This window comes from Protopterus annectens, chromosome 13.part0 (genome assembly GCF_019279795.1).
Source record: "Protopterus annectens isolate FY-2018-M chromosome 13.part0, PAN1.0, whole genome shotgun sequence".
Taxonomy (NCBI): Eukaryota; Metazoa; Chordata; order Ceratodontiformes; family Protopteridae; genus Protopterus; species Protopterus annectens.
The window spans coordinates 1,130,126,684-1,130,135,935 of NC_056747.1; the positions used below are offsets into that span (position 1 = coordinate 1,130,126,684).

A 9,252-nucleotide genomic window follows, 5' to 3' on the forward strand; every position below is an offset into this window, starting at 1 on the left:
TGTCACACATTCAGCCCTTAATTCAGTGGACTCATCTTCATGTGACTCTCAAGCCATTTGAGTTTGAGACCACTGATCTAAATGAATGATTCAAATACAAAAAGAGCAGATTAAAAACAACTATTTTTATAACAGAAAATGGGAGGAAAAGAAAATAGCAAAAAGATTTGAAGATAGATGCCCTTAAACAAGATTGATGAAATACATAATGTGAAAAACTAGAATATTAACCTTGTAAATGACATTCTAAAACAAAATGTATAAAAAGGGGCTTGTGATTTAGAAATGTACATTATTTATTTAACATTTGTTTACCAGGAAGGTCCAACTGGACAGTTGGTGTTGGTTTTCTGCGGAGTCTGCGGAGTCCTGGGGGTAAAAGCTCCAGAAACATTTTTTACAGAAAATAAACAATATATATAGCAATAACACAGATTACAAATATAAAAGGTTAAAACAGTAATACAGAGGAATAATATACAAGAATATGTGTATTACTCTATAGTCAAGTAGCACTGTAGTATCCAAACAATATTTACAAAATGTAAACCACTATCACAATCAAAACAAAAAATATAATAATTTAACAGCTTAATGAACATCTGAAATTACTTTAAACGACAAAAAATGGGGACCCCATAAGTTTTAACATCACTGAAGTACACCTGTCTTAAGTTAAACAAGCACTTAATTCAATGCATGCTTTATCAGAAAAATGCCAAGTTCTGTGACTCTTTACATTATATAACAAGCAATGAAAAGCAAAATTTTACAACAGTCAAATACATGTTTCTTACAATACAAAAACTTCCTTTTAACACCTCATGATGCATCTCTCATGTGCTCTGCAATCCAATATACAACAGATCAAGAGCATCACAACAGCAGCACTACTGGGGTACCATCATTTTCAAAGAAGGCTGAGAAAATTCCATGGTTATAAAACAAAAAAGTAAACACCATGATAAGAATGCACATTAATTGCAGGCTAATACAAAACTGTTACTAATACACAAGGGAAAAAAAATGTACAGTAGATGTAACATGATGAAAAATGGTGTAGCTGTCGAGTTTAAAGCAGATGCGGCTTCCGTTATATAACACTTAAATATCTTGTGCATCCATGCATTCTCTACCAGTCATCAAATAAGGCAGAGTAAATAATCTAAATGTAGAATGGAATGCTGGGGGGGGGGTGTGTGTGCAACAATTCTTTACTCCAGGGAATGGAAACAGTCCTTACATTTGCCTTCAAAGCAATACACAAGTTAACCTGCATCTTGAACTCAAAAATAATAAATGAAATATTGTTCTTTCGTTGGCAATTCAATTCTCCAACCCACACATCAGACCACCTCACATTGGCAAATGTTGCTGTATCTTTCGGCTTTTCCCGGTTAGGGGTCGCCACAGTGGAACTCCGGTCCGCTAATGATTGGCAGCAGATTTTTACGTACCGAGTTGCCAGCCCTGACATACAACCTTCAACAAAGGTACGCCCATTCACGCATGACTCCATACAGAAGACGTTTTAGCTGAGAATCAAACAGGACGTCTTACTGTGAGGCGACAACGCTACCGCCGCAGCACCACCACCGCAGTCTACCTCATATCGGCAAATAATAAAACAAATCAGAAATCCAAAAAAGAGCAAAAGGCACCAAACCAAACTAATAAATGAAAAGTAGGTACCAATCCACGATGAAACAATAAAGCCACAGATCAAGATACTGGTGAGGCACTTTAATAACTACAATAGGCACTGCAAACTCAGACGAATAAAACTACAAGCACATAAACGTATAAACAGTTTGCGTTTTCATTTCCGACACTTCTTCAGATGTGAGCTAGATTAAAAACACGCTAATTTAAATACATAAGGCAATGACATCATTAACAAGTAAACCAATCATTTTTGTGATGAGGTACATGAATATTCATACTGTTAAAACTCATTCAAAGGTTGACTTACATATAAATATGTATAAAAATACATAAATACTTTCAACCACTAAACGAAATCAATAAATAAATACTTAATATGTTGAGTAAATATATAATTCTTCATAAAACTTGTACTATAAATAATTAAAAAAACAACTTAAATTTGTAAAAACCTTAAAACTTAATGGGGGTAGGAGATTGATTGGCATAATGGTTAAGGTGTCTGCCTTACAAACACAAGGTGCAGGGTTTGATTCTGACATGGGGTAATTGGCGAGGCTTAAAAAAAATGACCCACAAGGGCACTTAGCCTAGTACTAATCTATGAACATTCTATGAATCTAAGCAAGATTAGTATAAAAGAAATCATAAACTCCCATCTACTGGTAATTGAGAAAATTACAACAAAATGAAATAAAAACCAGCTTCTTATGAACTTCATAGTAAAATATATATTATATAACAAAAAAAGAGAACGCCAGCAACTGGAATGGACTGTTGATAGTAGTTTATTGATAAACTACCAAAGCACCAAATAGGCTCCACATACCGGTTTCGGCTCGGATTCAAACCTAGCCTTCTTCATAGCTATACACTGAAGAAGGCTAGGTTTGAATCCGAGCCGAAACCGGTATGTGGAGCCTATTTGGTGCTTTGGTAGTTTATCAATAAACTACTATCAACAGTCCATTCCAGTTGCTGGCGTTCTCTTTTTTTGTTATTTACTTGCTATATAGCCGTGCAACTCTCTACGTGCAGGAAATACTTTGTTGAAAATATATATTATACCATGACCCCCCCCCCCATTAATATTCCAAAATGTGCACGCTGACTGGTCAGCGTGCACATTGTAAATCAACTTATACTAATGGAAAAAGGTCCGGTCGCCCGGACTTTTTCTATTAGTATGTCTTTTTTAAAACACTGTCTCGCTACGTTAAAGGAGTTTAACATAGCGAGACAGGTTTAAAAAAAGCAACGGAGATCTCCATTGCTTTTTTTAAAGCTGTCTCGCTATGTTAAACTCCTTTAACATAGCGAGACAGTGTGTAAAAAGCAATGTAGATCTTGCTTTCTCCGTTGCTTTTTTCAAAACTGTCTCGCTATGTTAAATGGGTTTAACATAGCGAGACAGCTTTAAAATAAGCAACAGAGATTCTCCGTTGCTTTTTTTAAAGCTGTCTCGCTATGTTAAATCCACTTAACATAGCGAAACAGTAAAAAGCAACAGAGATCTTGCTTTCTCTGTTGCTTTTACCCACAGCTCTGATTTACTGCGTAGGCATACGCATGCACAGTACATCAGAACTGCCGCAGAATACCAGACAGCTGCGGAAGGGCAGCAAGGAGGCATTATACAATGCCATTATTTAAGAAAAGTAAGTATATTTTTTCTTAAATAATGTCATTAATATAATAATAACCACCTGGGTGTGGGTAATGCTGGATTTACCCACGGTTGGCTTTGTTTGGCCACTTGGGCTTCGCCCTCGTGACCAAACCAAGCCAACCATGGGTAACTCCAGCATTGCCCACACCCAGGCGTGGGTTATTGCTATAATAAATAACTATGTAAAAAGATTATGTTTGGCATATTAATTCAAAATGCAGTTCTTATCTTTGCCTTCAAAGCAATACACAAGTTAACCTGCATCTTGAACTCAATCATCATCATCATCTTCTTTCAGCTGTTCCCGTTAGGGGTCGCCTGTCACACCAACCACCTACATGTCCTCTCTCACCACATCCTTAAATCTTATCTTAGGCCGTCCTATTTTCCTGTTACCTGGTAGCTTCATTCTTAGCATCTTTTCCCAATATACTCAGCATCCCTCCTCAGCACATGTCCAAACAAACGTAATCGTGCTTCTCTGGCTTTGTCTCCAAACCTTCCAACCTGGGATGACCCTCTAATATACTTATTCCTGATCCTGTCCATCCTCATCACATCCAGTGCAAATCTTAACATCTTTAACTCTGCCACATCCAGCTCTAACTCCTCCCTTTTTGTCAATGCCACTGTCTCCAACCCATACAACATAGCTGGTCTCACTACCCTCTTGTAGACCTTCTCTTTCACTCTTGCTCGTCTGTCACATCACTCCTGACACTCTTCTCCACCCAATCCATCCTGCCTGTACTCTCTTCTTCACCTCTCTTCCACAATCACCATTACTCTGAACTATTGATCCCTAGTATTTAAACTCATCCACCTTCGCCACCTCTACTCCTTGCATGCTCACCATTCCTCTATCCTCCTTCTCATTCACACACATATTCTGTCTTAGTTCTGCTGACCTTCATTCCTCTTCTCTCTAGAGCATATCTCCATCTCTCCAGGGTCTCCTCCACCTGTTCCCTACTCTCACTACAGATCACAATGTCATCTGCAAACATCATAGTCCACGGGGACTCCTGTCTGATCTCGTCTGTCAACCTGTCCATCACCATTGAAAATAAGAAAGGACTCAGAGCTGATCCTTGATGTAATCCCACCTCCACCTTTAACACATCCGTCACTCCCACCGCAGACCTCCCTGCTGTCACACTACCTCTTACATATCCTGTACCACTCTTACATACTTCTCTGACACTCCCGACTTCCTCATACAATACCACAACTCCTCTCTAGACACCCTGTCATATGCTTTCTCTAAGTCTACAAAAACACAATGCAACTCTTGACCTTCTCTGTACTTCTCCATCAACACTCTCAGAGCAAACTCGCATCTGTAGTGCTCTTTCCCGGCATGAAACCACACTGCTGATCCCTAATCATCACGTCACTTCTTAACCTAGCTTCCACTAATCGTTCCCATAACGTCATGCTGTGACTAATCAATTTAATCCCTCTGTAGTTACTACAGCTCTGCACATCACCCCTTATTCTTAAAAATCGGTACCAAAACACTTTCTCCATTCCTCAGGCATCCTCTCACTTTCCAAGATTTCATTAAACTATCTGGTTAGAAACTTCACTGCCATTTCACCTAAACACTTCTACGCTTCCACAGGTATGTCATCTGGACCAACAGCCTTTCCATTCTTCATCCTTTTCATAGCTATCCTTACTTCCTCCTTGCTAATCCATTGCACTTCATGATTCGTTATCCCCATATCATCCAACCTTCTCTCCCTCTTATTCTCTTCATTCATCAACCCCTCAAGGTACTCTTTCCATCTGCTCAACACACTCTCCTCGCTTGTGAGTATGTTTCCCTCATTATCCTTTACCACCTTCACCAACTGCACATCTTTCCTAGCTCGGACCCTCTGTCCAGCCAATCGGTACAGGTCCTTTTCTCCCTCCTTAGTGTCCAACCTTTCATACAACTCTTCATATGCCTTATCCTTAGCCTTCGCCACCTCTCTCTTTGCCATGCACCTCATCTCCTATACTCCTTTCTACTTTCTTCATCTCTCTGACAATCTCACTTCTTCTTTGCCAATCTCTTTCTCTGTATACTCTCCTGTACTTCCTCATTCCACCAAGTCTCCTTGTCGTCTTTCCTCTGTCCAGATGTCATCCCAAACACCTTTCTAGCAGTTTCCCTTACTAGCTCTGCTGTAGTTATCCAGCTATTTGGTAACTCTTCACTGCCACCCAGTGCCTGTCTTAACTCTTCCCTGAACTCCACCTCACAATTACCCTTTTTCAATTTCCACCATTTGTTCCTTGGTGCTGCCCTTACACTCCTCCTCCTCTTCTTGCTCACCAACGTCATCCTGCAAACCACCATTCTATGCTGCCTAACTACACTTTCCCTGGTCACCACTTTACAGTCTCCAATCTCCTTCAAACTGACCCTCCCACATAAGATATAATCCACCTGTGTGCATCTTCCTCCACTCTTGTATGTCACCCTATGCTCCTCCCTCTTGTTATAATATGTATTCACCACAGCCGTGTCCATCCTTTTTGCAAAATTCACTACCATCTGACCTTCTACATTCCTTTGCTTAACACCATACCTACCCATCACTTCCTCATCCCCTCTGTTTCCTACACCAACATGCCCATTGAAATCTGCTCCAATCACAACTCTCTCACCCTTGGGTATAGTCATCAACACGTCATCCAATTCACTCCAAAAATTTTCTTTCTCATCCATCGCACACCCAACTTGTGGAGCATATGCACTAACAACATTCAAAATCATAAATGAAATATTGTTCTTTCGTTGGCAATTCAATTCTCCAACACACACATCAGACCACCTCACATCGACAAATAATAAAACAAATCAAAAACCCAAGGACACATTTAGCTCTCTAATGAACACACATCAGGTATAGTAAGACCTAAATACAATTTACAACACAACTACTGTTAAGTTTAGCTGCAACTTTTACAGTTGCAATGGTGCTTGTGTTTGTGTGTGAGTCTATGTGTGTGCATGCACTCACCTCTCAACTGTCCCTATTTTGGAGGAACATTTCTATTTTTAGACCTAAATTAGGGTGCCCCTATTTTGAATGTATGTCCTTATTTTTAAGTTGGATTTATCCCTTCACACAATGTTCTGAGTCCCCGTTATGAAAACCATACTACATAACCAACATGTTAGTGGAAACAATAACTTAAAGCAAGAGGACACACACCTTACAACTCCCTTTTTCTGAAACAAAGATAAATTAACTTACATGTTAGAATTCTGTGATACAGTTTTATTTTATACTCTGATAATGTACTTACATGTTTCCATCATTTTTGTCACTCTGTTTTTTTTAAATGTAATCCCATGTAGTATCCCACATTACTACTGGAAGTTGGAAGAGTTATGTGCTATCTGGTACTCTAATTTTATGAAAATTAGATGTCCAGATACTTACTTTTTGCTGGATGTTCCCATTCTCCAAGGGTGCTTGTTCCTATTTTCAATGTCTGCAGGTTAAGAGGTATTGTGCATGTGTGCGTGAAGGTGAGCATATAGAACAACTACCAAATAGTATCAGATCTGGTATTATTTAATTGTTTCTGTGAAGTTGAACAGTTTGTTGTTATAAAACTACTAAATGCCTGGCATCAAACTACATGACATTTAATTAGCCCAGAAGATTCTACTAAAGAAGCCAGCATTTTGGCATTCACACTGAATAGAAGAACTAGTCATTATATGTAGATGGTTATTAATCTCTCCATTTACTATTTGTTTATTGATTTTGATAGTGCACTGATCCACGTACACTGATCCACGTAAAACTTTTTTCAAACTTAACCAGACAGTGTTCCCAGGCAAAGTGACTTGCTCAGAGTCACGTACATGCAAATGGAGGCTGATGGACTCAAACCAGATTACAGAAAGTACTTTGTTAACAATTTGTAACCTAAACCAGCTGGTAAGTCAGTGTAAGCCCTCAAGAGTCCCACGAAGCTAAAATAATAAACAGGTATTGTCTAACCAGTTATGTAACCGACAGAAAGTTTAACTATATAAAAAGCTCTGCAAATCTACGTATTTGCTGTGTGCTCGTTTCATCCTTGAGCGGCAAGATTACTTAGGTAGGGCACACGATCCTTTAAGTCAAAGCAATGTTCTTCATCAAGTAATCACAGCAACTACAAATTCAAAATATCATATTCTGATAAAGATACTTAAATTCACGTTTGTGTCCCCAACACATGTACTGAATGATACATCCAGTAACCTGTCGTATTCGGAGAATGGCTAATAAAGACGTGATCTGGATAGCATTTTTTACATATTTCTGCAAACAAATCGGTATGACTTATGGGAAAAGTTGAACGCATTAGTCACATGCGAGCTAATAAAATGTGAACTGTTTACTTGGAAGGGGATAAACTGGAGTTCCATATTGGGGGGGGGGGGGCTACCAGATGTGTCTGTCATTTGGCTCAGTTACACATTAACGGGTATTGTAGTAGGTACAACTGGCACAAGCTTGTCAACTTGACTTTACAGGTTGCTAATCTCTCACCTTTAACGGGTAAATGTACCCCATAGTAAACTGATTGTACTCCAAGTACACTGTACACAACGTAATGTTTCTGCTGCTAGAATTAAGTCACCACACTACTACCTATAAAGATTACTTTTCAAAACCATACGTTCCTAAGCTATACAAAGTTAAAAAAAAGTTTCGTTTTCCAACATGAACGAGTAAATTAAAACGCGCTATCTTATGCATACATCATTTTATGTAAATACACGTTCACAAAACGTAACGACATAATGTAGTTTTTACCTACACACCCAACATAAAGACAAAATGAAAACTGTTCTGACAAGATAAGCAAGGTCAAAGAAAACAGCACTTAGCCGACAACAAAAAGTACAATGTTGTATCCAGTTTCTTCAAAAGGCTAATCCACTTCTAATATTCAGTATACACACATTTTGTTTAAATGAATGCCTGTACTTGAGATAATCTGCTTTCTGCGCTACAAACATACAATTAAATGTGCAGTTATTGATGCCTCACAATAAATTCCTCAAACCGTTATCTGAAGTTCCCACCACAGACACTTCCATTAATGTTCCAGCTTCCATGCTCATATCATAAGCGCACGTAATTACTACATAGATATATCCTCTTATTTCGCAGCTGCCTTTATATTTTCAATAATCCATCTCAAACAAAAGACTCAGAAAAAGACACTCACCCGGCGTCTTGCCGCGCACTTCACATCTACTTAAGTTAAGTCACTTAACTTCCATTGTCTGTTTGGTGCTAATTAAAGATCAGCAAAAGGACCGCAGCCACCAAGTATGACTACTTCTGCAAAGCGCTCCCAGTATTTAAAAGTAACGGTGACCCCTTCCTTCCGTCCATTTCACTATTTCTTTGCTCAGTTCAGTGTCTAACGTTAATCAAAGGGTTCAGTCGGTTCTTTCCTTAAATTATTATTATTGGAGGCTGGCCGAAATTACTTCTGACTCATTTCCTCCACTCGACTCATTCTGGGAGCCAAATAAATTGTTATGAATGGGCGACTCCTCCAAGCGTTGAAAGCCACAACTCTACAACCACTAAATCTACAACAAAAATACCAAAGTTGTTTTGGGAGGCAATGGAGAAAGCAAAGGGCGGGAGGAGGAAGCTGGCCTGATCACGTGATTTAGGGATAGCGGGTTGGTGCGGTCGTAGAAACTGTATAAAAGAAATTGTTTTAAATGTTTATTTATTGGTCTGCCTTTTCCAGTCTTACGTGAAAATCTACGGTGAAACTCTTAAATCTGTAACTTTTATATATATTGACACCATTCACTTAAACGTTCACTGCTTGGTAACCGGGAGTTTGGACCCGTCAAAAATGGGCGCATTTCAGGCTATGCTCGGGCCTGT

General features: G+C 39.0%; 1 protein-coding gene across 1 annotated transcript in view; it reads right to left on the reverse strand.

Annotated features, from left to right (window-relative positions):
* Positions 1 to 8,988, reverse strand: part of GJC1 (gap junction protein gamma 1) — a 306,831-nt gene extending 297,843 nt beyond the window's left edge. Inside the window, exon 1 of the mRNA XM_044055107.1 lies at positions 8,570 to 8,988. The gene's annotated coding sequence lies outside the window, so the exon portion shown is untranslated. The remainder of the gene's footprint in view (positions 1 to 8,569) is intronic.
* Positions 8,989 to 9,252: the final 264 nt, after the last annotated feature.